A 21577-nucleotide genomic window follows, 5' to 3' on the forward strand; every position below is an offset into this window, starting at 1 on the left:
AGGTTTGACTGCAAAATTGGTCAAATATTTGCAGTGATATCGCACTGAGAAACAACGTAAGTGTGAAAATTGTTTCAATGAATGAAGCAGATTTAAAAAAAAAAATAAATCAGAAAAAACCCTGGGGTGACCATTATGATTTCCCTTAAAATATCAAAGACGTTAATGGCAACAGCTAGGTTGTTTCCAATACACTGGGAAATCAAAACAAAATACCTATAAGACTTAGCACATTAGGGTAGATGTAAGAAAATGGACCATAACACTTTTCTGGCAAGTGATTTGGCTGTGAAAATACTTCTCCTGCTGCCCTCATACTGTAACATTATCAAGGCAGGCTGGTCTGTTCAGAGATAATTGAAGGATTCTTTTTTTTTTCCTTTTGTTTAAATGTAATTTTGAAGTGGTTTCACAAACACACTCAAATATTACCATACTGAATGGAAGGCAATTTCTAAAATGCATGTATTATTTCCTTGAAGCATTGGTACAAGAGGGAGAGACAGGCTTGAAAAGTCACTTTACAGCCCACCCCATGCCATGCTGAAGAAAAGATGTGAACTTACATTTCCACAACTCATTCAGAGCTTAAACCAAAGGGGCTTTTTCTTCTTTTGTATGTTAGTTTTTTACTTCATCTAGGTCAGTCAGTCTGGAAATGGCCATACAGGGTAGAAACTTGCTGAGAATCTGATTGGAGCTGGTGGAGTGTGGGTAATGCACTTGTATCACCCTCTGTTGTTCAGGAGATGAGCTACTCTTCTGGGAGCTTGAGGAATTTTTTTAGGACAGCCATTTTTTAGCTGAACTCATATTGATTCTTGTGTTGAGCTTGGAGAGTCACTGCCCTCATGGCAAATCTCCCCACAATAGCAGCAATCGGTTTAGAGGAATCTGCTGCAAGAGAAGTTACATTTATACTAATAAAATAAGGCTGACAAGGACCATCCTGAAGCAGTTAGGTCAGCTGGCAGAGAATGGCCTCTGTCCATGCAATGGAATTCTCCTGCCTTTTCAAAATGCATCCAGGCTGCCTGTTTCCACAGGAGCTTCATTAGCAATGCTCATTTCCAGGTACATACCTCAGTATTTAAAGCACTTGTCCCTATTTGCAGCATGGCACCTGCCAAACGACTGGGATGGGACAGTGACAGGTAGTCTAGCTGACATGCACCCAGGTGCTCTCAAAGGCAGGTCCCTCGTGTTGGCTCTCCTGAGGCCACCTTACGGGAGTGCAGGCAGGAAAGGGGCAGGAGCAACATTTCACAGTAGTACAGATAGGTCTAAAAGGAATGTGTGTCTCCACCCAGAGATGATGAGCCTATCACACAAATAAAAACAACAGCATAAATAGTCACACAGCTTATGTGCTCAGGGGGATCTAGGGGAAAAGCATTAGCAAGAAGAAGGGTCCTCAGGACAGTGCAAGAACATTGCATGTGCAAGAAAGCTCTGGAAAATCCCAGCAGACTCAAGGGCATCCCTATAATTGCAGAATGTATTTATTTTTTGATTCAGCACAAAACACAACACCAACGAAGTTCACTCCTGCACTTCTAAGGCAAATGTTGGGGTGCTGAGTCCACTGGTTGTCAGTTGCAAAACTCTCATCAGCATGGATGTAGACACAGTGTTGTACAACAAGTTTGTCATCTAAGTTTCCCATGCTTTCTGCAGTTACGGCATCTTTCCTGCAGGTTTCATCGACACAGGTATCATAGAATCACCAGAGAAAGAGCTGGAAATACCCTGAGATGTCCCATGGCAGGCAAAGCTGTATCTTAATGCTTTTCCTAGTGGATGCTTGTCTTCCCTGTTCTGAAAGACATCTCACCAAGGAGGGTGGCTCCCCAGCTCCACAGGTTTTCTTGTCCTCTTCCTCACTATCTACATTTTTTTCTTGCTTTCTCACCCAGGTCCTTCTCTCTGCAGCTTAGGACTACTACTTGCTCTGCCATAGAGAACAGATCATTCCCTCTTTCCTCATGAAAAGTGTTATTCTGTCCCATTTTCCCCATTCGTCTGCTCTCCCTCTGAGTAAATAACCCAAATCTTTGCCTTTTTTCTTTTTTGACTATGTGTTTAGGTCACATTTTCTAGATATCTTAATCTTGCTTTATTCCATCCTCTCCAAGTGATCTATGACTTTCTTGAAGTGCAGTGCCTGATACTGGACAGGAAATAGCTTTACCAGTGGAAGGATTATTTAATGTCTTTGTTGTTTACACATCTTAGGATGGATTTTCTCTGTTTCACAACAGGCTAACATTGCTCACACCTGCTTGGCTCATGATCCAACATAATTCAAAGATCCTTCCTGGAAGAAACCAACAGTTTCTCATCTTATATTTCATCAATGATTTTTTGCCCACTACTTTGCCTGAGGCACTGTAAAATTTCATCCTGTTTTTAGTGAATGTCTCCAATTTGTCAGAATCACTTAATTTTAATTCTTTCCCCTGTTGTTCTTGCAATCTTTCTTAGAATTGTTTTATCTTCAGAATTACTAAGCCTCCCATGATCCAGGTCATTAAAGAGAGCATTGAATGAAACTGCATGGAGAACAGGCACTTGTACACTATTGACAAGGAGAAATGTCCAAAGAGCTGGCACCTTATCACAATTTCATAATAGATATTTTGAAATTCCTGTCCCCTGTTTGACATCCACTACCACTCTTCTGGGCTGTGAGTTTCAAATTCACTCCTACACAAAGGATATAGGAAGATCCTAAAAGGCAATTTCTAACTGATAATTCTGAACTTCAGCCAGGCATATGAATTTGATATCTTTAAATTATCCTAATTCATATCTCTGTAGATTCACATTTACTACGAGACATTTTATATCCACACAGTATCATTCTGGTTAGACAAGACCTTCAAGATCATCAAGTCCAACCACTACCCTAACTCTGCTGCATCCACCATTAAACCCTGTCCCCTGGCACCACATCTGTCTTTTTAGATGTCTCCAGGAATGGTGGCTCAACCAGCTCCTCAAACATTCATTCCAACTAACAAAACAGTCTGAAAACCCCATGGTCTTCTTTCTGATGCTCTACATTTCCTGGCCAAAGGTTTTGCACACACTGTGAATTAACAGTGTTTTATTTATCTTCTACTTTTTTGACTGGCACAAACTTACTTTTTCTCCTGTGCTGAGTTTCTTGCTGCCTGAACCTCTTAATTTGATGCAGCAGATCTGTATGTCAAGGGTCTGCAGCATGCTCCTTGGCTGAGCAGGGAGCTGTGAGCCAGAAACATTTGTTTCAACCCTAATTTTGCCATATAGACAGCTGCATAGATCTAGGCAAGTGTTTTAGCTCCCTACCTTGTTTTCCTACCAGACAGTGCTAAACCAACACAGCAGTCAACTTTGTCACTCAGTAAAAGTCCAAAATTAATACCCACAGTGAATTGCACCCGGCTAAATGCACTTAGTTACAATTAATCTTTTGCATTTTCAGTGTGTATTTACAAACAACATCTTGGAAATAGGCTGCCAGATCTTCAGCTGCTATAACCGTGAGGCTCCACAGATGGCCAGGAGAACAGTTCACAAAGGCATTATGTTATCAAACTGTATTATGTTATCAGGTTCTCTAAATCCTGTTTCACAAGATCTGCTATAAAACCAGTTTCTGCACCTTTGGGCTTTACTGCAAAACACCTGCGCTTAGACTTCTTCCTTCTGCTGAGGGCAAAAATATTTTAGAAGCTGATTCTCTTAATGGAATTGTTGTATCAGGGAAGAGCAGGTGGATTTCTTGAAAAAAAAAATATAAAAGAAAAAGAAAAAAGATTTATGAAAGCAAACAAAGGAAAGGGAATCCAAGGAAGGAAAGCATAGTTTCATTAGAAAGAGCCTTTCTGTGTAACAGAATGCTAAAGAAATACTGTGAGAAATCAACTACAGGAAGATTAGGAGCTACAAAAAGTGGAGATAAAGCAGAATTAGAAGTAAAAGAAGCAGAGCAGGAATACAATACAGAAGGTCAATCGATAAAATATCTAGCAAGCGCTGAACCAACACCAATCAATACCGCTCAGTATGAACTGAATCCAAGTCTAATAACCACATCACATCCACTTCGTGGCATGATCTATCACAGCAGCAGCAGGAGGCAGTGGCAATTCAACTTTCTGCACACTCAGATGGACTGGCCTCACTCGGGGCTCCTGGTGCTGCTTCACGCTGCCGTGAAGTCAGCAGGGCCTCCCCGTGGCGGGCAACACCATCCCTGGGTTGAGTCCGCCAAATGGATGCAACAGCCAATCTGGGGTGGGAAACAGACAGGAAGGCAAGAAGCTCAATATGTAGACAGTGGGATCTGCACCCAAGTCAGAAGCATTTCATCACAGATTGCCAGGAATACAACACACGGAGCAACACGCAGGGTTATGGAGGAAAAGCAAAGAGAAGAAAGGTATATCAAGTGTACAGGAATATACACTATCAAACGGCTTAATAAACTAGAGTGCAAGGGGTTGAAAACGGTCTGGAGGACCAGGTGGGATGTGCTTTCTTGATGCTGCCTCCAACAGCCAAGAAGTGACGAGGAAATGCAGCACCACAGATCTACTCTCCTGAAAGGAAGATCAGGACAGCAAGACCACTGCTGAGCACGCTGTCTGCCAGGCCTGCCGAGCAGGAGGCAGCCCACGCCCTGCATGGAAGCCTGAGCAAAAGAGAGCACCTGGTGCAGTTTCCTCCTGTGCACAGGTGTGCACCCTGCTGATCACCCCAGGAAGAGCAAAGGAGGCTTAGCTTCCCACCTTACAGTCCTCTGGCTTGATCCTGAGGTTCCCCTGCAGGCCCCGTCTCCTCACTGGCATGCAGGGAAACCCTCCTGCCCAGCACAGTTTGGTCGTGGCGCATCCCTCCCCAGGTCAGCTCTGGAGTTAAAACTCTGCCTTCTCCATAGAGGAGAATGAACTCACACGGAAAATAAGTGGAGACCGGATTGAGAAGAATCCATACTCAAAATCAAATGGTGAGGTAAAAGTAAAATATGGCCCACTTTTATAATATATCATGGGAAAGTCTTGTCCTCTTTCAAGTCAGTAAAAAACTTTCAAAACTCCAAAGGGTTCAAAATGGCTGATACTTCATCCCAGGTTTTGATCTAATGTTTATTATATTCAACTTGCCTCACAGTCTACTGTATCTTTCCCAAAATGCTGGTGGATCTCCTTCAAGACTTTTCTAAGGAAGATACTCAGTAGAACCTAAGACCCAGGCAAATACCACAGTAGGGCTCAAATGTGAGAGCACATACGCCACAGGTTACTGTTACTACCGTGTGCCCCAAAGGGACTGCTGAAAGAAAAGAGGGAGGAAAAAAATTTTAAAATCTGCTCCTTCTCCTGTTATCCTGAAGTACTGGGTGTTTAATATTTCTTATCCATACAACACAGGAAGTCATCCCTTCATCCTAAACCCTGTTCAGCAGCTGGAGGCTCGTTAGGCTTCCCCTGTCACAGCGTGCTGGTTCCATGCCACCAGCAGCAGGTGCCAGAGTGATGGGGCTGCCCCCGGGAGCTGCTGCCACAGCAGGGGTACCTGGCATGGATCTGGAGCCAGTCCCATCCTCACACACCTATGGATCCGCTGGAGGTGACTGCAGCCCCTCGGGCACCACGCCAGCCAACAGCACACGTGCAGCTGCTATCGAAGCAGTAGCCCGAGGAAAGATTGGGAAACAATTTTCTTGGGGTTTTTTTCTACACCTTTTTCCCCTGTCTTTCAGCTGGTCCCATGTCTGGGAGCAAAATCTTTTTTTTTAAGCGTGGGTTCTTTTTTGGCTTGTTTTGATTTTACATTTTGAAGAGGATAATCATCACTGACTGACAGAAATACCAAAGTCACTATTCTGAAAGTTACGTTCTGAAAACTTAGGTTAACTTCTTAAAAAGAAAATTAAATGCATTTGACAAAGACACAATGAGATGAACAAACCTCGCATTCCAGAACATTTAATCTCACCAAAACCATCTTTCAGAATCTTAACCTTCTTGAAGCATGACCACGCACCAAATCAGACTTACAGTGTTCATGAACTAGTACAGTCTTTCATATAATTAAATTTTCAAGAAAGATGCTCTACTATCTTTCTTTTCACCACTTTCAGTAGCGATGGTGCTATAGGACTTCTGGAACACATTTTGAGAATATCATATGCTGCTGATACCGGTATCTCACAAGTGTAAGGAAACAAACCTTACTGCATATATTTATAGAGCCATTTACAAGATTTTGGAGTCTAATTAACCAGAAGTTCTCCCCAAATGAGAAAATGAAGAAATCACAGGGAGATTGAGAAGTGGCATGAGAGTGGAACTGTCTCAGGAAATTAATCAAAATGTGCATAACCAATTATTTGTAATATATTATTTCTTCTAATTATACCCAGATACTGCAGCTGACAGAGAAGGTAAGGTGGCTTTTTACATAACAGCACAGCACAGGACACCTGTCACCAAAATCTATTCTGCAGCTAGTTCTCTTAGTATCTCAATTAAGACAGTCTCTGAAAAAAATCACAGATAAATAACAGTATATTTCCTATTCTGAGGCTGTGTAAGCAAATGAAGTCCACAAGCTGCTGGAAAATACTGCCTGTGTGCTGGATGTCCTGCCCAGAGGCAGGGAGAAATCCAGCTGAGATTGTTATCTTGACCCATGCCCAGCTTATGCTTGCAATACACTTTTGTGCTCAAGTTATACAAATACAGCTCCATCATGTTTTTCCTTTAAAAAAAGTTTTAGCCAGTGGCATTGCAAAATCAGCCTGGCCTATAACCAGGAGCCTGCACCTGCACAGATCCCAGTTGCAGAACCCCTCCTGTAATTGTTAAGCAATTTGCCTGTTAAGCACCACTGGCAAGAGTCTGGCAGATCTTACGCTCAAAAAAACCACATTTGTTTGGCTCATATGTTACTAAGACACTGCATTATTCTTCAGACTATCCAGAAAGCTGCCTGTTGACACATTGGCAAAAGGTTTTGCTTTTGCCCTCAAACAGATTAAATGCTCCTTTACTTAAAAGGGACAGTACCAAATCCTTCCTAAAACGATGTTCTTATCCTACACTTTTGTCCTATATTTGGGGACGTAGGAAGCAGCAGGGCTCATCATTCCCTGCTCCCACTCCTACTCTTCTACAGAGGAGCTGGCTCTGAAAAGGGAGATGAGGAACAGTTCAGGCTTTTTCCCTTGGAGAGAACAATTACTTTCTATTTCCCCTTACTTCACTCTCTTACCAGACTTTATAGTTAGCCTTTCACCAACATTATTAACATTATCTGGGCCAAAGCAGTGAAAATGCACTGCAGCCCAGGCTATGATACATGACAGCAAGCCGACTAAAGATGACCCACAGACTGTAGGTCCCCACTCTAGTTCTCTAAAACATAACATTGCTCTGTCTTCACTGCAACTGTCCTGCTACCACATGCTACCTATTGCTGGGGTGCAAAAAAACATGCCAAAAGACACTGGCCAAGACATGGTCTGCATAAGCACTGTAAATAAGGACTCTCAAGAAGGTCAGGGAAATGCTGGTAAAACAGGTATAGAGGTGGGAGCTGAGAAATATTTTCCATTCATCTGAGTCCCCTAGCTTCCATGAAAGCAGAACTGCTTCTTTGCAAAAATGTACACGCACCGAAGATGCCCTAGTCAATCATTGGTTACTTCACACAACACCCAAGACACTACATTTTGGTTGCCTGCTCAGCTCAAAAAGGAGCAACAGAAATTCACCATGCTCTCCATTTCCTTCAGTGTCCCTCTCTCAATTCCCTTTCTTCAGTCTTGGGTAGAACAGAGAAAGAGGTCAGAAACAAGGAAGTACACAGATTTCTGGTGAAAAATTTTCTGAGATTTCTGGTGGTAAGTGCAGAATCACTTCTTATGTCATAACTATGTAACTCTGTCTAGAAGTACATCTGCTAACCTGAACCAGTTGCCCTCTGTAGTCAGTGGGAGTCAACAGGTTGACAAATTTACCCTCTAGAGGTGCCAGTCTCACACATACTTTGGACAAGACAAAACTAACTTTGGAGATGCCTCTCTCAGAGTTAGCTGTAGGAATATCATGGGAAATGTCAGTGTACATGTATTTATAAGCGTAATAATGTGTGAATGACTATCAGTGAAAGAACTGAAGCTAGGTGAGAGACATCTTGCCTTTAATATCTTGCAGCCAACATAAAGCACACACAGAAAGGCACATTAAGCCTGGTGTTCTCCTGGTGTTCTGATTGCTATAGAAACCAGAGTGCCATTTCTGTGTCCTTTACTTTGATTCTTATTTCCCCCGTGTAAGTTTAGGTAAGTAAAATACTGGGCTACCTGTGCTTTACTTTGTGAATATTTAAAATAGAAAAATTTTGAAGCCATTCTCTGCCTGCCTTCACGATCCTCCTCCCCTTCCCCCCACTCCACCCCCACCCCCGGGGATGAAAAGCTTTCTAGCCATGTCATTAATCTGCAGGTACTTTAGTGAGAAGATGATGTGCAGGTTTAACAAACTACTGAAGATCAGTACTTGAAAAATGAGGACCATTGTTATTCTGTGCCTTGCAGATTATGAACTGATAGCTGTAGTCTCCATCCTTTGCTTGTGCTTCAAACTTGGAAATCTCTGCACATTTAGAGGAGCATTCAGTTAAAAAGGAAATTAATTTCTCTGTCTAATTAGTCTAAGTGCTCTCTCCTAGCCTTTGTCCTTGTCTTTCTGGGATATCATTTACTGTGCTATTTAAAAGGAGCCACATCTGTTACAATGAGCTGTCTGTCAACTAAACATCCCATATCAGACATAATTTTCTCTCACCTTTTACTTATACTTTTCAATAACAAGATGATAGATGCAGATTTTAGTCAGCAGTTTTTTAAAACTGCTGAAAGGAAAGTTTGCCCTCCTCCCTATCCTCTTCCAGCCCGCAATATCATCTTGATTTAGAGATATCATGAACACAGAATAGAAAACCCAGGTGAGTTTGGCCTCCAAGTTTGGATTCTTCTAGACCACTAAAAATAAATAAATAAATAAATAAATAAATTATTCCTCTTGGTCTTTGCATGTTTTAATTGAAAAGACTGTTAATTGCTCAGTAGCAACAGACATAATCCCTACTGTAAATTTTACATTCACCCCTAGCAGTTGCAGCTGCTGTTGATTTAGTGTTACCCTGATAACCCTGCTGGGTGTTGTTTTTTTTTCACTTGATTTACATTCCCTGTGAAGGGTGGAGGTAACATTTCCAGGAGTGCAAAAACAAAGTGACCTTACAGCTAAACTCTCCTTCCTACAAGCAGCAAAGCAGTGTTTGTTAGCATCTAACCTTTAAAAGCAAAATTCCACGGGTCATCCTTCAGAAATGCTGCTGCAGTGAGTTTTGTTCTCATCTACAGGCCACAAACATTCAGGGTCAGCTTTGAATGCTTGTTTATTACTTTGATTTTCTCCACTGGTGTTTTGTGCACATGCATACAGGAAAGGAAAGGCACCGGGGTGGGGGGGGGGAAGGAGGCAGACCTTGTGTGGCCAGTTGGCTTCAGGGTGTTTCAGAGACAACTTCTGGATGCGTTGTGGGTGCACAAACACATGGCACCAGGCTGGAGGCTGCTGTGCCACCTCCAAGCCATTCAACCATGTTTCCCAGCCCAGTGCTGGGCAGAGAGGTTAAGCCAGCTCCCACAGAGTCACCAAGGGAGCACCCACACCTCTTGAGCCAGGGCTGCCACCGGGCCCCTCCTGCAGTTTTCAGGGTGGATATTCTCCACAGTAGTTCACTCTTTTGTTTTTATGAGACCAGCCTTTCTTGTGGCTCTTTTGTGCATTTAAGCTATGAATTGTTAATGTGTGTTGTGCCTGGTTCATCAGTGACCTGGCTTCACTAGGCCTTCAGACACTCAATCACAACAAAAATAATTATTAACAGCAACAATAAAACCCTTTGTCTGAAATGCCTGGCTCTTGTTTGAAATGGCTAGCTGGTCACTACTTAACTCTTTGCAAATTTAGCACCCTAGAGGGCAAAAAACTTTTTTTCATCAGTTTTCTACCACTGTGTCATCAGTTCCTTGCTGCTCTCTTGTGTACAAATTCCGGTACATCTGAAGTGTAACTTCTAGCCTAACATTTTGGTCTCAGTTGAAATGTAGACATTGCCCTTCCTGCATAAGTTGTATCTTGAAAGTCATCCCTTATGACAACCTTGAAAAGAGCAAGCAGAAGCCGGGCTCAGTCTTTACACAGACTAAAATGTGATCATGGCCAAGTGAAAGGGCTGTGATAAAAGCTGGGACCAACGTGCAGGGTTGCTAACTGCTTCTTTGTAGTATTTTCCATCATTTCCATCATAGATAACAAAGGTCCATTGGCACCAATTGATATTTGAAAACTAATTATTTGAAAGGTTTGGTCTTTTTTACTGCAGGAGGATTTAAATTAAATTTTGATACACGATTTTAGCATACCCCTTAATACCTTTAGCTCTAGTTTACACTGCAGGGTGGGTATGTGTTAGATGTAGCCCTTATCTGATCTGAGCCAGTCACAGAGCAGGCAATCTTTGCTGCATATTATCTTAGAATACAGATACCTTCACTTGGATTGGCTTTTAGCTTTGCCAAGTTTAGTGTGAAGCAGAGTGTACAGCCAGAGGGAACAAAATCTATGTTTTTAAACCATGTTCCTTAATGAGCCTGCCCCAAATTTAAACTGCCTCCTTTATAACTTCAAAAACCTTCCCACTTCTCAAAGATACACTGCATGTATCTCAGAAGCAAAGTTTATGCCAAAGGGCTTCTTTTTTTTTTCTTTTCTTTTTTTCTTTTCCCTAGCTTAGCTGCCAAATGCTGCATTAACTCACTAGCTGGAATGCTGATTCATCAGACCCTACTTTTCAGAAATGCCTGTGTGCTCTCAAATAGAGATTGCTTTCTTTCCTGAGCGTTTAGATGCCTCTTTTGTGACAAGTTTCAAACTTTATGTCTTCAAGAGATACCTCATCTTTATTTGGTTCTGAATTGCCATCACAGATTGTGACCTATTGTCTGCCCATTCAAAACCTCTCATGGATGGAAGGACATGAATAATTATTATTATTGTTATTGTCATTATTAATATTAATATTTTTATTATTGAATTAAATTATTGGCTCTTTTTTTTTTCTTCCTTTGGAAGCTGGATCACAGGTATTGCTGCTATCTGTTCATCTTACATTCATTCTCCAGGGACCCTAGCTCAGCAGCCTCATATTCTTTTAGTGAAACTGAAGTGATTCACAATGCTATTAGCTCCCTTGATTTTCTGATTTCACCGAAAACATAGGATTTCAGGAAGTTGGAAGCTAAGAGAAGACAAAATTAACACGAGAGCAGAACTAATGGAAAAGGGCTCAGTGATGAAGCAACTGGAGGAAACAGTATTGGTTTGGGAGTTCAGAGCAAAATTAATTGCTGGGCAGACGATGTGGCCTAGAGTGTGTCTAGTGGAGGGCAAAACCATGTTCCTCAGTAAATTGTAAGAAAGCTGACAGTGCTAATTTTCTCACAGACATTGTAGTTTAAAAGAAAATTACTATTATTTGACTTTAACCTCAACAATGCTACATAATTTACAACCTGACTTATGAATCTTAAGAGTCTTTGTTTGAATCTTGTCAGTTTACCACTATTACTGATGAATAGAGAACAGTTTAGATTATATTCACTGCTAGGCAGGAAGCATATAGGGCAAAGGATATGACACATTTCATAACATGAAAAATTAGATAGATTGATTTATTTAATGAGAAACCATCTGCTTTACCCAAATTTGGTGATGAAGGGATTCCAGCAAAATTTCACCTTTCAATTTCAAAAATACCTGGCTTTGGTCTGAATGTGTTCAAACCCAGCTTCTGTTGCTATTTACAATGTTATCAAGTGCTTGTGTTTTTTAAAACATTGTAATTCCCCTTGCAGGGGTATTTTATGGGCTCAAGTCCCATGATTCCTCATGCAGCTGTCAAAACCTCCAACTTTCCCAGGACAACTGCTACAGTTTATTTAAGGGCTGCCAGTGCCAAAATCTGGGGCATTCTGGAAATCTGAGGGTAGCACAAAATAAACTGAAGCTGAGAGTCAGAAAAAAATGAAACAGGGAATATATTGCTCACTGACTGAGTTAATATGAAAACTAATTAGATAATAAAACCTTCTTTGAAAAGAAGGAGTTGCCACCAGAACTTCTGTTTTTACTGTAAAACTCAGTACTGAAAGGCTGCAAAAAGTAGGCACTTCACCCCAGAACTGAGGGTTGGCTTCTCATCACTGTGCAAATACAGCTTTTGCCATAAGACAGGCATGTTCTTTTACAGCTTAATAAACATGGCAGTCATCCAGTCTCGTCCCAGGCATGCCAAGTCTTTACTTTCCTCACTTAGCCCTTACTGTCACATACTTCCAGTGACTTCTACAGGGCCATTTGCAAGGATGGGAGAGCTACCAAGACCTGACCCTAAAGGACCCAGACAGGGCAAGCAAAAAAACTAGTGGATTTCAGAAAGATAAGAAAAGCAGGATAAAGATCGTAATACAAGATTACAGATGCCTCTTGCCTTTTCTCCCTGCACATTCACAGGTGACTCAGTTGAGAAGAACCTGGTCCATCCTGGCAACAGCAGGGGCTCTGTGCAGGTCAGGGCTGGAAGGCAGCGATGGGACCAGCCAGGAGCCCATGTATCATTAGGCTTTTCTGATGCATCTTTCTTTGCAGGAGATTTGTTGGCCTGCTGGGCTGTGTAGGCTTTCTGATACAACATGTAGCATCTGAAGAAAACCCACTGATCAGTCTTAACGTAAATGCAAAATTACAGATTTAGTTTTTAAAGTTTCCTTTCAGTGTATTAAGAAAAAAAAAAAATAAAAATGGTACTACCAAATTTAATGACAAGGCTACCCTGCTGAGTTTGGAGCCCAGAAAGCTATTGTCTCCCTGGTCTATGTATCCTAGACTGTGCTAATGTTTCCTATAATGCAGCTAATAACCAACCATCAGCAATAAATGCCTTGTCACCTCATTGTCGCACACAGCAATAGCTGGAGCAGTGATACTGACAAATGAACCTGCGTAATCACTTTAGATTTCTTTGTTACATTTCACAGTGTGAAGACTGCTTCTGCTCAGCACGTCACAAAAAAACAAACAAGAGCTATAGCTGTCTCTTCCATCAATCTCAGCTTATTTTTGTCAGCCCTCTGCCTGTACAGCCACAACACAGCCACCACTTGACAGCCGATGGTTTGCTGAAGAGGAGATGGATGGTGGCCAGAGCAAGATGGATGGACCTCTGCCTTCCTCCTTCTGCTTTTGTAAACAACTTTTGCCTTGAGAGAGCAAGTGGGCAGGGAGAAAGTGAACTTTTTTTGTACTTTCCAAGGCTGCTTCACACAGAAAAAGAGAAAATTGGTGAGGGTGGAGGGGCTCTCATTAAAATCCAGTCTAGTCTGCCATTTTCCCTTTTACCTTTTCAATCTTTTTATAGTTTCAAATCATTAACTATCAGTGTGAAGCTCAAAGGTAGCGCTAGCCATCTATGAAGCAGTGACACATTTGACAATAATGCTTTTGAAGAGCTTGTCACATCCTCTTCCCAAATCAGTCTCATTAATGCTCAGACCGTCTCTCTTTTCTCCCTGCTTCTTTTCTCCTGATTTCGCTCTAATTAGCTTGTTTTTTTATGCTCCCTTGTTCCACAGTTTGAACTTAAAAAAAAAAAATAAATATATAAAGAAAAAAGAAAAAAAAGAAAGGAGGTGGATGTCATTACCATGAACCCCAAGGCCAAGTTAATCAGCAGAATTAATGACTCTATTACCCATTAGACTTGGGGCTATGGTACTTATATGGCAGCACCCAGTGTTCTCTGATCCCACGCTTCTTCACTTTGCTCTGACAAATGTAAACTTTGGCTCTCTCCTGCAAGCAGGCTCCCTATGCTGCCAGCCCCACACATTCCCTTTAGTCCACAGCAGCCACTGGGACCCAGGAGAGCAGCCTGGATACTCCATGCCCCCTCCATTAGCTCTGCAACAGGGAGGGTAGCACAATTTACAGTCTGAAACAAAGGAGATGGGCAAAAATAAGGTGGCATTGCTTTTCCTTCTCTCATTCTAGCATCTGTCTCCTAGCTCTGTGCCCAAGTTGTGTCAGCCCCATTACTGCAGTTCTCCATGTGGATGGATGCCTGAGGGCCCTGACCTGGAAAAGTCATTGGCAGCTCTTAGCGCCTCAAATCCAGCACGAGGCACAATGCTCTGCAAAACAAGATGCCCAGAGGATTTCTTTCCTCCAAAGTGCTTTTCTTACCATCTTAACAATTGCCCATGCAATGGACAAAACATCACTTGTTCTTTTATGGAACAGACACAGGAGCAGAAAAGACAGGCTTTAATGCCATGAGCAACCAAAAGGAAAGAGCTCTTGAGCCCAGACATGAGCTCATGATGCCTCTGCCATTGGAGAACATGGCAACAAGGATGGCACAGAAGGGCTTACATATGCTAGTAGACCTTCTGGACAGGCAGAAGGACAGGTTTTCCCTGAAAACCATTTGCAGGGTTTATTTCAAGAAACCTTTCTCAAGCCCTCTTGCAGCACAGTATGCCTGAGCCTTTCTGGCCTGAGCTGCCCCTGCCCTTCCACATTGAAGGGAGTCAGTCCCAGCTTCTCCATCACTGAGGGCAGCAGAGCAGAGACAGCAGAGGCGTCTGAAAGGCCTCAGCACAGGTGGCAACTGCATTTCTGCCCACTCCTCCCTCACACCAGCCAGTAAGGGACTGCTGTGGAGATCAGGCCAGGTCTCAAACTGGATCATCAAGAGCAACCTGTTTTCAGCCTGCCCTACCCCACTTTTGGGAGCACTTTCACCAGAGGACAAGGTAATGATATTTTTTGCATCGCTGGAGAGAGAATATGCTCAGGCCCTGAGCTGACGGAAAGCTGCTCTTTTTGCATCACTGAGTTTTACACAGAAACATTGGGTTGTTTTTTCTTCTCTTGTTCCAACTGCTTGATTCACAGTTTTAATAAAACTGCATTGTTACCCAGGCAAAATGCAGGCCATCCCTCTCCCCCACCGACCTCTGTTCAGGAAACAGTGTGCTGTTATGGTAAAAAAAGGAATACAATCAAAAAAGGATTTTGCTTGGCTTGAAGAATGAGGGGGCTTAAATTTGGTTTCTGAGAGGATAGCCTCACTTTCACACTTGTTACAAAACAAACAAACAAAAAAAGGATGATCGCCAGGAGCAATTTCTACACCTGGTCTAGTCTACAGCCATGCAGCCTTAAAATCAGCAGCAGCTCTGCCTTGATCTCACTCAGAGTGAGCTGACGACTGCCAAGCATCTCACGTTGAAGCAGCACAGCAGGACATCATCCACAGGGCTCAAACCTCCCAGAAGGCACAGCAGCCATCCCGAAAATGCCTGCGTGCTTCTGAAAATACCTCCATCCTTCTAGCCCAGGTGATCCCTATGCTTTAAAGGAAACAGCAAATTGAGCTTTCCTTCACGCCCTTTGCACACTGAAGTGGTTTTGCCAGTAAAAATGCAGCCTCTGTGCTGAGGTCAAGAGCCTCTCTCCACAGAGGTGCAGGATACCAAGCCCAAGCCGCATGAGGTACAAGCTGCTTGCGCGGCAACAAGTAGGGACATTTTTAACTAACAGAAATAGAAATAATAAAGCAAAAGACAAGTACTACATGCCAATGCACCCAAGAGCATCCAGAAAAGATAGATACTTTTTCATATATGCACCTCCACTAGCTCCCCACACAGCTTTTAATTCTCATGCACGGGCCTTGCTGTTGCACAGATGTGAACCAGGGTCAGCCAGGACTGAACCCTGCCTTTTCTTTCTTTGCAGAGCACAGCACTTAAATAAAAGGGACAAAAATAGGAAGAAGCATCAAAGTGGCTGTGCAAGGCTCCCTATGCCTCGAGGGAGGGAAAAGGCTGGGAGCATGACCTCTTCCAACCCTGCTGCTTGCCATGGACTAGTTCAGTCTCTTAGCAGAGTTTTTATGCTGTAACTTCATTATGGTAACCCTGTTTCCAGCTCTGTCCCTGACCAGTTCTCTCTCTGGGTACTCAGCAGTGCTGATTTCAGTGCCATGCACTCACCCCTGCACCACATGTTCCTCCCCTCAGGTATGAAGGTTTGTGCTGTAACATGCAGCCCACGCATGCTAAAGAAGCTGCTTGCACAAGCACTGAGCAAATGGCCACACTGAGACCTAGTGTGCTAGCTCCTTTCTATCAGCCAAATGGAGCAGTCTGCAGGATTGAAGCTTTGAATTGCATCTGTAGAACTGAAAATCAGCCGATTCAGGCACAATTCTACTTTGCACATGCAAGTAAAATCACTACAAACTGTTCTGTGAACTTGGTTGTCCACTGGTGCAAGTCCTTTCCTTCTTGTCTCAGAACTTGGGACTTTGGACAAGTGGCCACATGAGGTTCTGCCATGACAAGTTGAAAACATGGTTGCAAATATACACAAGATGCGTCTAGATGTTATGAAGCATCAATATGAACTTCTCAGCTGCTCTCCTGTAACCCATCACTGTGGAATAATGACAAGCAACCAAGCGTGTTCTCCACATCCTGCTGCCTGTAGCTTTTCCCTTCTTTGGGGAGGCATTTGACACACTTCTCCAACAGCCCTCTTTCTTCTTCTAAATGTGACCCTGTTCAACAGCCATCACAGCTTTTATGTAGCTGCAGCCCTGCCATGGGAGGCTCTGTACGTGCTCTGAGGAAGTAGGACAATGCAGCTGGACCGGGATGCTGCAGGCAAACAGCTGCTCAAGAAGAAAGGCTATGGAGCACGTCAACTCCTGCGCACATGTTTTAACTGGCTGTTTTGGACACAGGAGTTATCAAACTCTGTAAAAATAGCTTGAATGTAGATAAATTATAGAAATCTCAGTTCTTCTCTCCCTTCCCTTTTAACTTTCCTGAGTATGTGTTCAATCACCATAGTCATTGCACGTTCTTCCTGAAGGGCCCACTACTCTGAAGCATTTGGGAGACAAACCTAAAATAGATTAAGAAATCACAGAACTGGCCTGTCTGGTACTTGTCACACCAGCAGCCGTGCCACAACAGCACCACTGCCCTCATTACAAAGTATTGCCCAAGCCAGCTCTGGCAGTGACAGTGGCAAAACATACTTGCTGCCATACACGTGCTCAGGGGGCTTCTCAGGCTGCAAACCCATCAGAGGGACTGCAGTACTGGTGTCGTCTTCCAAGGCTCAGTCTCATCTCCTTCATAGCCAGCATGACAATCAGGACTGCTTTGCAGGCTGCTGCAAGTGGGCACTATGAAGAATTTTCTTGCCTGAAGTTCATAGCTCAGCAAAAACATTGCCCTCAAATTTCCCTGCAAAACAGGGAGAAAAGTTACCTCAGCAGTCACTGGGGGAGAATAGCAATCTTTGAAAAAATTAGGATAAAATCAATGAGTAAAAACTGAGAAACAGCTTAGCCAGTGATTAGCATTAGCACTTGTCCCACACGGAGATATTATTTTGCCACTGTATTTTTCACGCACCATTGTGTCAGATTCATTGGACCAACGTGACTGAGCAATCACTCCCCTCACCCAAAACTAAACTGACCTGAGAGAACATCTTCGATTTTACTGCCTTGCTTTGAATGCCTGATCAGAATTCAGTGCTTCCTTAGATATAGCTTTAATATGCACTTTTCTAAAGTGCTCTCAACAGTAAATATAGCAGGCCAGGGATAAATTTGGTCCAATGCATTTAACCACATGAAAGGGAGCTAAGGCACAGGGGACATCCTTGAGTTTCAACTCATCTGCCCCCCAGAATCCATAATAATAATATTTTTATTTTAGCACTCATACCTGAAGGCCTCTGGGTACTTTAAAAAAAGGTATAGAGTACTATAAGCAATTTAGTCCCCAGTTTTAATTCATGGTAGATATTACTCCTCTGCACACATATTGCTTTAGTCATCTACATTTTTATATCCTTTCTTTTTACTGTAAAACTGAATTCTTAAATATATTTATGGACTGCAGTATTTTCCCTGTACACCTATGCACCTTATTATTGATGCATAATCTCCTGTTTCCCTTCAAGTTATCGTTTGCAATGTATTTTTAAAATCAATAATAACGCTTAAACTCCAGATTTTGACTTTTTAAATGAAATAAGAGACTGCACAGGGCTAAGCAATGTTTGGCTTACACATAGAAGTGAAGACAGGATTTGGCCCAAGAATAGATCACTCCAGCAAGGAGGGAAACCTTTAAGATTCACATAGCATCCTGACTCCCTTTGCACTCCAACGACAGACAGACACAGCTATCAGTCAACTCCACACTTGTCATGAGGAGGATACATTTAGCTGGCACAGACACCTCGTTAATGACCAAAATTCCTCATAGCAGCAGGTTAGCCAAGACTTTAACAGCACACTGTGCCATTTCCCAAAGCACCTTCCTGGAAGCAAGAATGCTCTTGGCAAGTCCTTTCTAGGACCGCTGGCCCTTCTGACAGCATCCCACACGAGCAGGTCTGTGTGAAGCCATTCCATTCAGGAACACTGTGCTGACAATTATCTGCTTTGTAATTCACAATGCTGGATGTTTAAAACTTAAATTAATTAACTGCTAATATGGATTAGTTAAAAATGCATTAAATTTCTACGTACATATTCTCCTTCAGAATTAGCTTGGTCTTTATGAGACTTATCTTACTTTACCTTACTTCTGAAAAAGAACATCTATGCAGGGATTCAATGCAATTTAATCAACCCACTTTAAATTCAGATTGTTTAGCTAGTTTGGATTTCTTTCCCCCACACGCTTGTGTGAAATAACCCATGACTCAACAGATCTGAGGGATGGCAAAGGAAAGGTAGGAATCTGTACAGCAATGTATATGTTTTCCTGAGAGACGGTGTCTACTTCCGATTTTCACACCTGCACACGCACCCAGAAAGCCTGGCAAAGCATCCACACACCCGCAATTTTGAAAGAAACTTGCTTCTGAAAACAGTCAGGATCCCTCCCATCTGATCTCCTTCTATGACTGGGTGACCCACCTAGTGGATGAGGGGAAGGCGGTGGATGTGGTCTACCTTGACTTCAGCATGGCCTCTGACACAGTCTCCCACAGCATCCTCCTGGAGAAGCTGGTAATCCACAGCTCGGACAGGTGCCCCCTTCGCTGGGTTAAAAACTGGTTGGATGACCAGGCCCAGAGAGTGATGGTGAAAGAAGCTGCATCCAGCTGGTGTCTGGTGACCAGGATCCCCCAGGGATCAGTACTGGGCCCAGTCCTATTCAACATCTTTATTGATGACCTGAATGTGGGAACTGAGCCCACCCTCAGTAAATTTGCAGTAAATTCCCCCAAGCTGGGGCGAGTGTCAATCTGCCCGAGGGTAGGAAGAACCTGCAGAAGGACCTGGACAGGATGGATAAATGGGCCAAAGCAAATGGTATAAGGCTCAACAAGACCAGGTGCAGGGTCCTGCACTTGGGCCACAACAACCCCAGGCAGCGCTACAGGCTGGGGGAAGAGTGGCTGGAGAGCTGCCCAGCAGAGAGGGACCTGGGAGTACTGGTTGACAACTGGTTGAACATGAGCCAGCAGTGTGCCCAGGTGGCCTGGAAGGCCAATGGCATCCTGGCTTGTATCAGGAATAGTGTGGCCAGGAGGAGTAGGGATTTGATTCTCCCCCTGTACTCAGCACTGGTGAGGTCTCACCTCAAGTCCTGTGTGCAGTTCTGGGCCCCTCACTTCAAGAAGGATATTGAGGTGCTGGAGCAGGTCCAGAGGAGAGCAACAAAGCTGGTGAAAGGACTAGAGGGGAAGTCTTATGAGAAGAAACTGAGGGACCTGGGCTTGTCTAGCCTGAAGAAGAGAAGACTCAAGGGGGACCTTATCACTCTCTACAACTACCTGAAGGGAGGTTGTAGTCAGGTGGGGCTGGGATCTTTTTCCAGGCAACTAGTGATAGGATGAGAGGGCATGGCTGGAAGCTGCACCAGGGGAGGTTTAGGTTGGATATTTGGAAGCACTTCCTCATGGAAAGGGTGATCAGACATTGGAATGGACTGCCCAAGGAAGTGGTGGAGCCACCGTCCCTGAATGTGTTCAAGGAAAGGCTGGATGTGGCACTTAGTGCCATGGTCTAGCCGATGTGGTGGTGTTAGGTCATAGGTTGGACTTGATGATTTCAGAGGTCTTTTCCAGCCTCAGTAATTCTGTGATTCTGTGATAACTGCACAAAGATACCCAGCAATGACCCTTAGAAAGTCCATGTGGTTCTACCAGGGTTGACACAAGTGCCTCCTCCACACGAAACTGAGATGACTGGAGATAGAAGGAGGCAGCTCTACCTTTTTTTGTAAATTCCCCCCTAAGGACCAAATCATGGTGAGACACAAACACTATTTCTTATAACAATGTCTATTCACCAAGTTGTTATTTTCAAGAGGGCATGCTACTGGGTTTTGGCTAACAGCTATTCCAGCAAATCAAAAACAGGTCTCTCCCTGGAGTTACAGAAGTATCACTTGATTGTGGTTTTGGTGATGCTAAAATGTGGATCATGTAGCCTGCTCAAGAGGAACTACGGTGTTTCTCTGATTTTTTTCACAGAATTACAGAATCGTCATAGTTGGAAAGGACTTGTGAAATCACAGGGTCCAACCATCAGCAGAAAAAGAACCCAAAACCAACAAACAAACAACCACACACACTCCACCGAAAAACAGTCACAAAAAAACCCACAACCTTGGCCACTCCAGCATACCCTGAAGTGCCACATCTACACGTTCCTTTAATACCTCCAAGGATGGTGACTCAACCATCTCCCTCGGCAGGCTGTTCCAGTGCCTGATCACTCTTTCTGTATAGAAGTTCTTCCTAATGCCCAATCTAAACCTCCCCTGCTGCAACTTCAGGCCATTTTCTCTGGTCCTGTCATTATTTCCTTGGGAGAAGAGGTCAACATCCATCTCCCTACAACCTCCTTTCAGGTAGCTGTAGAGTGCAATAAGGTCTCCTCTCAGCCTCCTCTTCTCCAAAGTAAACAACTCCAGTTCCCTCAGCCACTCCTCATATGACTTGTTCTCCACACCCTTCACCAGCTTGGTAGCTCTCCTCTGGACACGCTCCAGCAACTCAACATCCTTCCTGTAGTGAGGGGCCCAGAACTGCACACAATACTTGATGTGTGACCTCCCCAGAGCTGAGTACAGGGGCATAATCACTGCCCTACTGCTGACCACACTATTCCTGATGCAGGCCAGGATGTTATTTGCCATCTTGGCCACCTGGGCACACTGCTGGCTCATGATAAGCCTGCTGTCAGGGAGCATGTCCAGGTCCTTTTCTGCTGGGCAGCTTTCCAGCCACTCTGCCCCAAACCTGGAGCATTGCCTGGGGTTGTTGTGACCGAAATGCAGAACCTGACACTTGGCTTTCAATGAACTTCATACAATTGGCCTCGGCCCATGGATCCAGCC

The sequence above is a fragment of the Apus apus genome, chromosome 2, assembly GCF_020740795.1.
Source record: "Apus apus isolate bApuApu2 chromosome 2, bApuApu2.pri.cur, whole genome shotgun sequence".
NCBI lineage: Eukaryota > Metazoa > Chordata > Aves > Apodiformes > Apodidae > Apus > Apus apus.